Source organism: Sceloporus occidentalis, unplaced genomic scaffold (genome assembly GCF_023333645.1).
Source record: "Sceloporus occidentalis isolate IW3139 unplaced genomic scaffold, rSceOcc1.0.p SCAF_6, whole genome shotgun sequence".
In the NCBI taxonomy this organism is placed as follows: Eukaryota; Metazoa; Chordata; class Lepidosauria; order Squamata; family Phrynosomatidae; genus Sceloporus; species Sceloporus occidentalis.
Genome location: NW_028316986.1, coordinates 34184045 through 34197808, shown reverse-complemented (window position 1 = coordinate 34197808; position 13764 = coordinate 34184045). Strand labels below are relative to the sequence as shown.

At 40.3% G+C, this 13764-nt stretch overlaps 1 protein-coding gene across 7 annotated transcripts in view; it reads right to left on the bottom strand.

Annotated features, from left to right (window-relative positions):
- Window positions 1-13764, bottom strand: part of LOC149310606 (inactive ribosomal protein S6 kinase delta-1-like) — a 149137-nt gene that overhangs the window by 38078 nt on the left and 97295 nt on the right. The window lies entirely within an intron of this gene.

Genomic DNA, 13764 nt, shown 5'->3' with positions numbered 1-13764 from the left:
GAGGCACCCAGCCATTCCATGCGATTGATGCTGGGCACCTCATTTCTGACCTCAGAGGGAGCCACTGACGCCAGCAGCAATACCACCAGGAAACACAACAGAGACACTTGTGTAGACAGCCACCCAGCATTGCTACAGAGTGTGGAGGAAATCATAGAATCATAGAGTTGGAAGAGACCACTAGGACCATCCAATCCAACCCCCTGCCATGTAGGAATTCACAATCAAACTATCCCTGACAGATGGCCATCGGCAGCTCCAGAGTCAGAATAATCTAGGAACAGCCTGGAGTATTCTGGCTGGTATAGACGAGCCCTAAGACAGAAAGCTATCTTCTAGCAGTTGCCTATCTAGCCTATATTTTCTACCTTCGCTGACAGTGGCTTCCCACTACCTTCTACCTGATTCTATTGACTAGTGATAGTAGGTCTGAACTTGGGACCTTCTATGTACAAAGCTGATGGTGTACCACGAAGCTATGATCCCTTCCAAGGGACTCATATCCAAGGCTTTAAAGATTAGCATTTACTTGTATCTAGCTACTAGTCTCTGACATCTCCAAGCCCTGCTTCTTTTGTTGTTTTTGTCACTATCCCCACATTTACATTTATATTTTAAACTCCTGGGGATGGGACCTGTGTTTTGTTCTACAAAGTGCAACATTCACTAATTGTGCTTTAAAAATAATTGCCACCATTACAAATGAAACTCTGTTAATTTCACTTGCTTGCTGAAAGCTATTATTTTATCGACTGACTCCCAAAAGTTTAAGAAAATTTCTACACAACTGCCTTTAGAAGTTAACAATGGAAATGAAGGAAAAATGAATATCTGTAGAACAGACTGACCTACCTATAAATATTTTGAGAAAGACATCACAAAGGAAATATGGAGACATTTTTTATAGTTGTGCATGTTAAGAGAAAAAGAATAAGCCATTCTATTTCCTCTTCTCTTCCTTTTCTTTTTCAAAAAGCCCAATATAGGTCACAGAGGAGCAATATTTCCATCTGAGTATATAATTATGTCTTTACAAATGACACACTAATAATCTTTCCCATCTTGCACTGCGACAGATAAGATCAAATAAATGCATTACCCAAATCTGGCACTATTGGCCATTCATTATTATGTAAAATTATGGAGGTGGAGGAATCAATTGATGCAAAGGAGTTTCTATAAGTTTTCAGCTTTGTCTCCTACTGGTCAAAATTATGACAGAACACATACGCATGAATATAAGCATAATATATGTTCTAAGACTCTAATTCAGGGACCTCCAAATGCTGTTGGACTCCAGCTCCTTTCAACCTCAGCCAGACTATCCACCTACTGGGATTATGGACGTTATTGTCCAGCAACATCTGGAGAACCACAGCTTTACTAGGCCTCTTCTAATCAATTCTAAAAACCAAACCATATGTGACACTTGAGACTTGCAACAGAATATTCTACTATGTATCAAAGGCTGAACAGAAGAAATATTGGGAGAGAGGAAGAGAGTCTGGTAAGGTTAACAGTGGTATTGTGTTGCTGTGTGCCTTCAAGTCATTTCTGATTTATAGAGACCCTAAAGTTTCAGAGGGTTTTCTGAAGCTAAGTGTGATTCACCTTTGGATTTCATGGCTGAACAGGGAATCAAACCCTGATTTCTAGAGTTGTAGTCCAACGTTCAAACCACTACATCATGCAGGGGCATACCCTCCAATTTTATTTTCCAGAATTGTCCCCTGAGGCTGCTGTTGGTCCTGCAGAGAAGATATCTACAAGCATCAGGTTGAAAAAAATACCAGAGGGAAAAGAGTGAAACCCCTGTTTCCTGGGGCAGCTGTGATCCAATTCAGAATCCAGTCTAAAAGGAAAAAAGATAAAGGTTTCCCCTCTGACAAGGTTGTCAAGTCGTGTCCAACTGTAGGGGGCAGTACTCATCTCTGTTACTAAGCCGAGGGAGCGAGCATTGTCGAAGACGACCTCCATGGTCATGTGGCCAGCATGACTGAATGGAATTCTGTTATCTTCCAATCGAAGTAGTACCTATTTATCTACATACACTTTTACATGCTTTCGAACTACTAGGTTGGCAGAAGCTGGGACTAGTGATGGGAGCTCACTCCGTCGCACGGCGTTTGGGTCTCAGACTGCTGACTTTGTGATTATCACAGTTGGCATCGTAACCACTGAGCCACAGTCAAACCATAGCTGCCTTTCATAAAGAAAAAAGATGGTTGAGTAGCCATGTGATACAAGGTCTAGTGCAATCCAAGCACCTCTAATTTGGATTCAGGTCAGGGTCATGCCTATGTATCATGCAACAGAGCAGGGTTTTCAATCACAGTTCCTTGACCTCAAGGCTCCTGTAAGCGATCACTAGATGTTCTGTAAGAGATTGTGATTTTAAAAAAATAAAATAAACTTTTTAAAGGTAAAATAATGTTTATACAGAAGTTCTCTGAGACCTGAAAATCATTTCAAGGCATCCTCCAGGGTAAAAAAGATAGAGAAAGGCTTCTATAGAGGTTATGACGAAAGGTAAGGTTACAAATCCTCATTTTTTTTCTTCTTTCAAATTGCATTTTTTCCCCTCTCACTTGCAAGATGACAATGTATTTTCTGCTGGTTGCATTTGAAGAAAGGGTTTTGCACTAATTATAGAAACACAAAAATTGGGTAGCTAAACCCAATTAGAAAGAACTTCCTGACTGTACAGACTGTTCAACAATGAAACAGACTGCCTTAGAGGCTGCAGAGTCGTCTCTTTCTTTGATGGTTTTCAAGCAGTTAGGTGACTATCTCTCTGCTTTGGTTGTCTCTTGCATGGCAAGGGGATAGACTAGTGGTCCCCAAACTGTGCCCTTTAAGCGATTTTGGACTTCAGCTCCCAGAAGCCTCAGCCATGTTAACCAATAGCCTGGGATTCTGGGAGACCATTGGGTTAGACCAAGTGACTTTCAGGGGTCTCTTCCAGTTCTGTGATTTTATGATTCTAAGCCATGATAGTTACTGCCTTATTGCCTGGACATGTAAAAATTAGAAGAATCAAATTGGATGTCTAGATCTTTTTAATCAGCCAGTTCTACCAGTTTTGCTCAGTAGTGTGCGTCTGCATGTGTATATATGCACTGCTTTGCTTTGCTTCACAAAGAAAAAAGATAGCAGTTTTGTGAAGATAGTTTGCAGAAAGTGCAGAAACCTCTACCGAGTGGAGAAAGCACTAATTGTGGTGCTGGAGGCAAAATTAAAAAAAAAATGGGATTGGGTTAACAAGCATGATGGATTCTTTTGATATGTCAAGAAAGACTGCCTTGTCAAAAATGAGTAATTAACAAAAATTGCTCCATATCTCTTTTCAAAGCCAGGGGAAAAACATGGTTGCCAGTTTTACATGCTTGCAACAAAATGTATGGTTGGCAGTACATCTGGCCCTTCAGACTTTTGACTGGAAAGAAATAATACTACTAAAGCATTGTCCTGTTATAGTATTATAGCCTGCTAACAGGAAACATCTTCATTCTGAAGTTTCTTGAGAACTTTCCAAATTGATATGAACTCCAGCTTGTTTATTTTTAAAAAGATTTGACACTTTCCAACAGCCATTTAAACTTTGATATCCATCAAAGTCCACACACACACATACAACCTCCCTAAAGATTCATTTTGAAGCATCTGTTTCTATCATTTCTGGTACTGACACTGCTAAGTAGTAGTGAGGCCTCAAACTGGCTTTCAATCACATTACATCTTGCCAAGTGCTTTGTGACAAAGCTAACAGACTCTATGAATCTTCTCACTTCTAACAAGCCATTAAATATATTGTGACCAAGATGGGGGGGGGGGGGGGGGGAGGCACCACCTGTTTGATCTAAGATGTTTTGATACACTAAGAGGGGATTTCAATGCTGATCCATATTTCCAGTTAAAAGGATGCTTTGGCATTAATATTTCTGCAGCTGCTTCACTGGATGCATTCTGAAATTAATAAAAGAGAGGAGAGTGGTGGTACAGGTGGAAATAAAAAAAGACTAAAGGTAAAAGAGTAAAGGTAGTCCCTTGACATGAATGTCTAGTCATAACCAACTGTAGGGGGCAATGCTCATCTCTGTTACTAAGCCAGTGTTGTCCAAAGACTACTCTGGTGGTCATGTGGCCAACATGTCTGCACCAAATGCTGTTACCTTCCAACCTAAGTGGTATCTATCTACTTGAATTTGCATGCTTTAGAACTGCTAGGTTAGCAGAAGCTGGGACTAGTGACAGGAGCTCACCCTATCATGCTGCACTTGGGTTTTGAACAAAAACAGCTTCATTTATATACTGCTTCATACTGAACTAGCAGTGTCTAAGTGGTTTACAACTGTAAGCTAATTGTCCCCAACAATCTGGGTACTCATTTTGGCGACCTCGGAAGGATGCAAGCCTGAGTCAAGCTTGAGCCTTTTGGTGGTATTGAACTTGCAACCTTGTGGTTTTGAGTGAGTGGCTGCAGTACAGTCATTTAACCACTGCACCACCAGGGCGCCACCATACCATTATGCAAAGGGATATTAACATGGCTATGGCTTTGAATTTTACCCTATCATTTTGATTTCCCTGTCCCCACCAATCCTGTTCTTTCAGATTCTCTTTCTGTTATTAATATCAAAGTGTCCCTTAACTTCTACTTTCCTGGGGATTGGAATGTGTATTAAGCATGAGCAATCTATGGGCCATTGTTTCATTTTCTATATTTGTTGACAGACGCTACCTCTGAAGCAACTCTATTGGTATAATATCTGTTCCTGGTTATTTATTTATTTCAAGTGCTCTGAGTGCATCTACCACTTCACTTTCTAAAATTGTAGGTTCACCTTCAAATAATTGTTCCTTGAATGAATCTGTCATCCTTATATATAGTTCTTCAGTGTATAGCATTCATAGTCTTTTTATTTCTCCTTGGTCATATAATTTATTTCCCTGCTGATCATAGGGTATTCCCCACACTTTAAATTTCCTTTTGATTTCTTGGATCTTGTGTATGAGATTTCTTGCTCTTCCTTTTTTGTTGTTACCTTCTATTTGTCCGACATGGAAGCACTGCCATCAGCACAGCCTCTTGCTTCACAGGAACACACACTAGCACCACCATGGAAAGTTAGTGACATTGATGGGTGCAGTGTTCAACCAAAATTCACTCTATAACTTGTGCCAGTTTTTAAATGGGGGGTTGGGGATGGTAGAGGCTTTGTGAAGCCACAAAAGTAGAGGTCAGGGCCTGCATGGGACTTGCAGTCCATTCCTTTCCCATCTTTGGTTTAAATACTCCATACAGAAAAAGAACACAAGCCAGTATCAACTCATCATCTGTAATCCTGGTTTGTGGGGAGTGCCAAACCATAGTGTATTAGTACACATATAACAGCAAAACTGTGGTTTAAATTAACATAAAAACTTTTTTGAATACAGGTGCACTGTGAGAGAAGAAAAGAGGATGGAAAGGAGCTTTTCATGCATTTTGACTTCAAACTCTTATCTGACTTTGGAGGATAACTGTGGACAATTTAGGCCCCATACAGACAGGCCAAAATAAAGCTGCTTCGGGTCACTTTGGAGCAGTGGCTCTCAACCTTCCTAATGTCGCGACCCTTTAAGATAGTTCCTCATGTTGTGGTGACCCCCAACCATAAAATTATTTTCATTGCTACATGCAAATATGTGTTTTCCGATGGTGTTAGGCGACCCCCGTGAAAGGGTCATTCGACCTCCGAAGGAGTCCCGACCCACAGGATGGGAACCACTGATTTGGAGGTATGCTGTTTAAATGATGCATGAATCCTAAGAGTCTGGAAGCCATGCCAAAGCCACAATCCAGTCCTAAGGACTGGAGCGCAGCTTTGGCACATTTTCCGGACTCTTAGGATGCATGCATCATTGAAACAGCATACCTCCAAAGTGACCCGAAGCAGCTTTATTTTGGCCTGTCTGAAAGGGGCCTTAGTAACTTTATTTAATATACTGCAGGCTTTTAATAAATACTGTATTTTCCGGAGTATAAGGCAACGGGGAGTATAAGGCGACCCGCAAGGCACCCGCCGGCAGCATCCCTGGCCTCCCCTGAGGGGGTCTCGTGCCGGCTGGAGGGGGCCTCTCTGGAGGCCTGAGAGAGGATCCGCGGCGGCTGGACTCTCGCCGCCATTTTTCTTCCAAAAGGCGGTGGGGAAGCGGCTCCAGAGCCGGCCGGGCCGAGGAAAAGAGCTGGCTCCTTACTCCTCGCCGCCGCTGCCGGGGATCCTCCGATCCTCCAACGGCTTCAGAAGTCCTCTGCGAAAGCCGCCGCTGCCCAGGATCCTTCGCTCCGCCAGCGGCTTCCACGGGGGACTTCTGAAGCTGCTGGAGGATTGGAGGATCCCCAGCGGTGGCGGCGGCAGCGCCGATGAGTTAGGGGCCGGCTCTTTTACTCGGCCCAGCTGGCTCTGGAGCTGCTTCCCTGCCGCCTTTTGGAAGAAAAATGGCATGAGAGCCCAGCTGCCGCAGACCCTCTCTCTGGCCTCCAGAGAGGCCCCTCCAGCTGGCGCAAGTGCCGGCTGGCTGGAAGAGGACCCAGCAAGGACCCCAGAGACAGGGAGGTGGCTATGCCATTCACCTGCCTCTGGGGTAAAAATCTGGCGCATAAGGCAGACTTAAAGAGTCGCCTTATACGCCGGAAAATACGGTAATTGCTTGCAGGGAGCCTTCTTATGGGGGGATGTTTATTTTTAAACTTTGTGTGCTTCTGAATGGTTTTATACTATTATAAGCTATGGTTTTAATGTGATTATTTTTAATTGTGTTTTAAATTTTATTGTCTGGTTTTAGTTGATTCTTTTTGTGACCCACCTTGGATCTTACTTCAGAAGGACAGCATATAAAAATGGAATAAATAATTGATAAAGACAGGTCACCCAAAGATGTTGAGGACACAGGAAGGAAATCTGCTGTCCTTCTCTATCTGTGCCAGAGATATTTCTAAAGGTTGTTGTTGTGTGTGACTTCAAGTCATTTTCAATTTATGGCAACCATAAGGCAACACTAGAGCCAGCATGGCATAGTGATTTGAGTTTTGGACTATGATTCTGGAGACCCGGGTTTGATTCTCCAACTCAACCATGGAAACCCATTGGATAACCTTGGACAAGTCACACACTCTCAGCCCCAGAAAACCATAATAGGTTCTCCTTAGGGACACCATAAGTTGCAAATAACGTGAAGGAACACAGTGACAATAACAAGCCAACCCTATCACAGGGTTTTCTTAATAAGATTAGTGTAGGTAAAAATAATTGCCATAGAAGATCCATTCCCTCTTTGACTTCAACAATCTTCCTACTTAATCTGTAACAGAACCTGAAAGGGTGGGGAAACCATGGATGACATTTCCTTTTTCACCTACCTCCAAGAGTACCAGGTATGCCCAAAAAGCATTTGATAATTTAAACTGGGAATTTATGTTTGCTGTATTAAAGAAAATGGAATTAGGCGAAAATTATACAAAATGGATAAAAGAAATTTATAAAGAACAAAATTCAAAATTGTTGATTAATGGAGAAACGACTAAAAATATTAAGATCAGTAAAGGCACGAGGCAGGGCTGCCCCTTATCCCCTCTCCTCTTCATCAACGCTCTAGAAATACTAAATAATAAAATTAGACGCAGCAGGAAAATTGCGGGTATAAAAATAAGAAATTTTGAATATAAAATATTAGCATATGCGGATGATTTGGCAATTATATTATCCAAACCAGTAGAAGATATAGCATATTTACTTAAAACAATAGAGGAATATGGGAAGCATGCAGGTCTGAAATTGAATAGGGAAAAGTCAACTATCTTACCTCTCAATATAAATCAGAAAGACTGTGAAAAGATTAAAACCCTCTCTAAATTTGAAATCAAAAATAAAGTAAAATATTTGGGAATAAACATTACAAGAAAAAATTCAGATCTATTCAAAAACAATTACATACCGTTATGGAACAATATAAAGAAAGATTTAAAGAGCTGGGGGGGGGGTGTCTTCAAATTTCTTGTTTGGGGAAAATTGCAGCAATCCAAATGTGTGTTACCCCCAAATTACTATTTTTATTTCAAAACCTCCCAATTATAAATAATGATAAACCTTTTAGAGAGTGGGACAAAGAATTATCCAAATTTATATGGAACAAAAAGAAAGCAAGAATTAAATTTAAAGTACTACAGGATAACAAGGAGAATGGGGGGGGGGGGGAGGAATGCCTAATTACAAACTATATTATCACGCATGCTGTCTGGCCCGGATTAGAGACTGGGTACAAATTAAAAATGAAAAAATTTTACAATTGGAAGGATTCGATAATGTAGTAGGTTGGCATGGATATTTATTATATGATCAAATTAGGATAAATAAAAATTTCAACAATCACTTTTTAAGGAGATCCCTCTTAAGAATTTGGCAAAAATATAAACCCTTTTTCATAACTAAAATCCCCGTGTGGGCTTCGATAAATGAGGCCTTTTTCAGGAGAGAGAGGATGAAGGAAACGGAATGGGTAAGGTATAAAGATTTGTTGAAATTAGAAGAAGGAATCTCTAAAATCAAAACAATGGAAGAACTGATAGAAGAAGGATTCAGCGTTAACTGGTTCTTATACAGACAAATAATAGAAAGATTTAAATTAGACAATAAAGAACACCAAATAGAAAAAGAAGAATCAGCATTTGGATGCTTAATAACCGAGGATACAGAACATATTATTGCCAAACTATATAAACTATTATTAAAAAGAGAGATGGAAGAAGAAACAGTTAAACAATATATGATAAGATGGGCACAGGATTTAAAAACACCAATATTATTGGAAGAATGGGAAAGAAATTGGAAAATTAGGCTGAAGTATACATTAAGTATGGATGTGAAAGAAAACTATTTAAAAATGCAGCACAGGTGGTATTTAACCCCGGAAATATTGGGTAAGATGGGCAAACATAACAAAAAAGATTGTTGGAATTGTAAATGTAAAAAAGCAAATTATATACACATGTGGTGGGAATGTAAGAAAATTAAAAACTTCTGGAATCAAATTCATAAGGAGATAGAGAATATATTAAATACAAAAATTAAATTTGAACCAAAATTCTTTTTATTGGGTATGACAGAAAATAAAAAACTAGAAAAAGACTACGGGAAAATTATATTTTATATGATAACTGCCGCAAGAATGACGATAGCAAGAAAATGGAAGAGTAAAGATGATCTGCAGATAAAAGATTGGTATATGAAAATATTTGACATGATAGAATCTGATAGGCTTACAAATCTATTGAGAAACGGAGAAGAATCTAGGTGGGAAGGCATATGGGCACCTATCATAGAACATTGTAAAGAACAAATAAAGAAAACACTGAAATAGAACTCAGAAGGGAAAATATGTTAGGAGCTAAAAATCAGTTTGTTTTATTTTATATAACACAGTGTTCAATGATACTGATATAAGAGTCATAAGCAACATCAAGAAGATATAGCTGTAGATACATAAAGGAAACAGTAACAACAAGGAAATGTAGGGGTGTAAAGTATGGGGGGGAAATGGAAAAAGAGAGGATTCAAACATAGGAAAATTGATGAGTATAAGGTGGTTATTAAGTATCGTATTAATTTACAAATGTATGGAGAAATGATAATGGATACTCTTTGATAATGCAGGAAGTAACATGTAAGGTATAGTTTGAACAAATGTAACAAAGTAAGGGAAAAGATTAACAGAGAAAGTTCATAAAAAGTTATCTTCAACTTGAAGGAAGGGAAGGGATTTTAAATGTTTGTCGTTGTTTAGGTTTAGTTTAGTGTGTAGGGCACTAGGTGTAGGGATATCAATATGTATTTTGTTTTTGGTTTTGTTTATGTATTGTCTATTTTCCATTGTTTTTGTATTATGTGTATTTGATGGTGTCTTTTTTCTGTTTTGTTTTTAAGTAATAAAATATTTCAAAATTAAAAAAAACAAAAAACAAGAGTACCAGGTATAAGGGGCCAAAACCTTGCATCCTTGGGGAATATTTGCATATGAGAATGGTCCAGGGTGAAGTTCACACATATTTACTGCACAAAGCATTCCCTGTCTACATTCTAGAGTGGGGTGGTACATGGCACAGCGGGCAGTACACAGCACCATGTCCACATGAGGAATTTTGGGTGCAGGTCATTAATCATGAAGCCACCTTGAGTCCTTGTACTGGGAGGAAGGTGGAATATAAATAAATAGAATAATAATAATAATAATAATAATAATAATAATAATAAATCAGATGTGTGGCAATTTGTAACACAGTGCCCATGCTATGTAAAAGGGCAGTATGAACAAGGAGTGATCTAAACTTCACTGCATTCTTAATGTTCTCAGCTTCCCAAGGGCAAACAAGAGCTTTCTGATAGGGGGCTTTTTTTGAGTCTCCATTTCAAACAAGTTTAGGTTTTTCAAAATATATATTAGGAACACTTTACAGTAATTTAAACCCTCCATTCTGTTCAAAAACAAAAGGGATAATTAAATGTACAGAGCAGTTATATCCATGTATTATTAGTATGGGGGAAATCAAAAGGTAATTATTCTTTGCCACCTGTTCCCTGAACATACCAGTCATTTCCTAAAGACAGTGAAGGCATAACTCTGTGGTGCTGCTTTGAACTCCTATGCAATGCCACTGGCTATTTTCTTAAAACACTCAGATCAGAACAACTGTGTAACTGTAGAAACTCAACAAAAGCTCTTGTATTTTTTTTTAAAAAAGTGAAATTTAAAAGTATCTTGACTGGATATTAGGTATTTTAAAACCATAACAGGAACTAGGGCATTTACCACAAATGAGTAGCCTTCTTTTCTTTTCCCTGAAAACCTATCTTTAATTTCAAATTGCAGTTAAATCCAGGGGAAGGGACCTGCAGCTCCCCAACCATTGTTGGATTCCAGCTAATATAAATGCAGTCAGTCCAGCCAGTGTTAAAGGGCAATGAGAGTTCATAGAATCATAGAATCATAGAGTTGGAAGAGACCGCAAGGGCCATCCAGTCCAACCCCCTGCCATGCAGGAAATCCAGATCAAAGCATCCCCGACAGATGGCCATCCAGGCTCCGTTTGAAGACCTCCAAGGAGGGAGACTCCACTACACTCCTAGGAAGTGTGTTCCACTGTCGAACAGCCCTTACTGTCAGGAAATTCCTCCTAATGTTGAAGTGGAATCTCTTTTCCTGCAGCTTGCATCCATTGCTCCAGGTCCTAGTCTCTGGAGCAGCAGAAAACAAGCTTGCTCCCTCCTCAATATGACATCCCTTCAAATATTTAAACAGGGCTATCATATCACCTCTTAACCTTCTTTTCTCCAGGCTAAACATACCCAGCTCCCTAAGGCGTTCCTCATAAGGCATGGTTTCCAGACCTTTCACCATTTTAGTCGCCCTCCTTTGGACACGCTCCAGTTTCTCAATGTCCTTTTTGAATTGTGGCGCCCAGAACTGGACACAATATTCCAGGTGGGGCCTGACCAGAGCAGAATATAGTGGCACTATTACTTCCCTTGATCTAGACACTATACTTCTATTGATGCAGCCTAAAATCGCATTGGCCTTGTTAGCTGCCGCATCGCACTGTTGACTCATGTTCAACTTGTTGTATTCCAACATCACGTAAAGGCCCAAAGGCTTCGCCACCTTGGTTTAAATAATCTCTATCCAGTTTGGGAAACAAAATTCTTTCTGATGACTAATGGACAAATAACACGAGGGTCATTTTTTTAAAAGAATTGAGTTTAAATTCAGACCAACCATTATTAACAATTAAGATTCACTTTAGAATTAGGCAGAATGGTTTCCCAGGCTAAACATTCAAAAAATGGAGGAGCCAAAGTCCAGAGGTGATGGGGGCCTCTGACCATCATATACTGCAAAACGTAGAAAAGGTACTTTTTGGAGCTACACCTCTCAGAATTCTCCAGTGAGCATGGCCAATAGAAGACTACTCCAAGGGCCCCCATAAAGTATAGTTTCCACCCAGATGGAGGCAGCTATTCACTTGAAAAATGAACTTCTAAACAATTATTAATGGTGTGAAGGGTGCTATATGATGGTGTTATTTTGACTAGAGTAACCAGCCCATGGCCATCGTGGCACAGTATCTATTTTGTTGCTTCACTGACATAACAATAGAATCATAGAGTTGGAAGAGACTTCAAGGGCCATCCAGTCCAACCCCTGCCATGCAGGAACTCAGAATCAAAGCACTCCTGACAGATGACCATCCAGCCTCTGTTTAAAAACCTCCAAAGAAGGATATTCCATGACACTCTGAGGCAGTGTGTTCCACTGTCAAAAAGCTCTTACTGTAAGGAGGTTCTTCCTAATCTCTTTTCCTGTAGCTTGAATCCATTGCTCTGTTTTAGTCTCTGTAGCAGCAGAAAACAAGCTTGCTCCTCCCTCAATATGACATACTTTCAAATGTTTTAAACATGACTATCATGTTACTTCTTAAAACTTCCTTTCCCCAGATCCTTCTAAGGTGCTCCTCATAGGGCATGCTTTGAAGACCTTTCACCATTTTGGTCACCCCCTTCTGGATGCATTCCATCTTGGCAATATCCCTCTTAAATTGTGGTGCCTAGAACTGGACACAGTATTCCAGGTGAGGTCTGACCAAAGCAGAATAGAATGGCATTACTGGCGCAGTACAGAGTGCCAAAAAGAGGCGCCTCCCCAGCGCCTCTCTTTGCTCCGCAGGAGCACCACAGCAACCAAATTGCACAGCCCGGCTGCAGAGCAAAAAAGGAGCACCCAGAAGCGGATCCTTTTTGTGACACCGCTGCAACACTGCAAAGTGTCAGAACCGGCGCAGTGACATTGCAGCTGCGACGTCCCATCTGGAAGCGGCGCAGTGCGATGCCCTCATCACATGCTAAGGTTGCCGGGCATGTGGGAGCTCCGCCCACCAGGCAACCCTCACACGTGACGAGGGTGCTGCAAAGGCCTGTCTGATCCGGGCCAATACTTCCATAGATCTTGATAGCACACTCCTATTGATGCAACCTAGGATTATATTGGCTTTCTTAGCTGCTGCATCACACTTTTTGATTAACAGAAATAGCCGTTAGTATGGAAAATCAGTACAGTATAAAAAAGGTTTTTGTAGCCCTTCTCTTAGAGGTTAACTGAAAGAAAGAAGTTCATAGCAAGAGCTACCTCAGATGCATGTCAGATGCCTGCCTCTAAGGAAGTAGAGTCAAGATTACAAAAGCTCATGCCACCAACTTTTTTCTTTCAGTAAGTCACAAAGAAGATTCATTTGCATACTTTGCATATTGCTACAAGATCCCTTTGCATACTGTTGACTCATGTTCAGCTTGTGGTCTACTAAGATTCCCAGATCCCATTCACATGTACTGTTGTCAAGCTAAGTGTCACGTATCCTATATTTGAGCCTTTTTTCTCTTTCTCTAAGTGGAGTACTTTACATTTCTCCTTGCTGGAATCCATTCAACCACTCTGAAAAAGAATAACATGAAAGCTTTGTTTGGAGGTCAAAATAGGAAGGCAACTGCCCCTTCCTGTACTCCATGGTTTGTTGTTCAGAGGGACTAAAAGGAACTCTGGTAGATCACAAAATGCAAAAGTGTCAAGGACACAAAATGAAGAACACATGAAAGAAAGCAACTGAAAACAGAAACATGTGTTTATGTACTTTGCAGCTGTGTTCTGTGCAGCTCCTAAACCTCTGGCTTGAAAGACTGT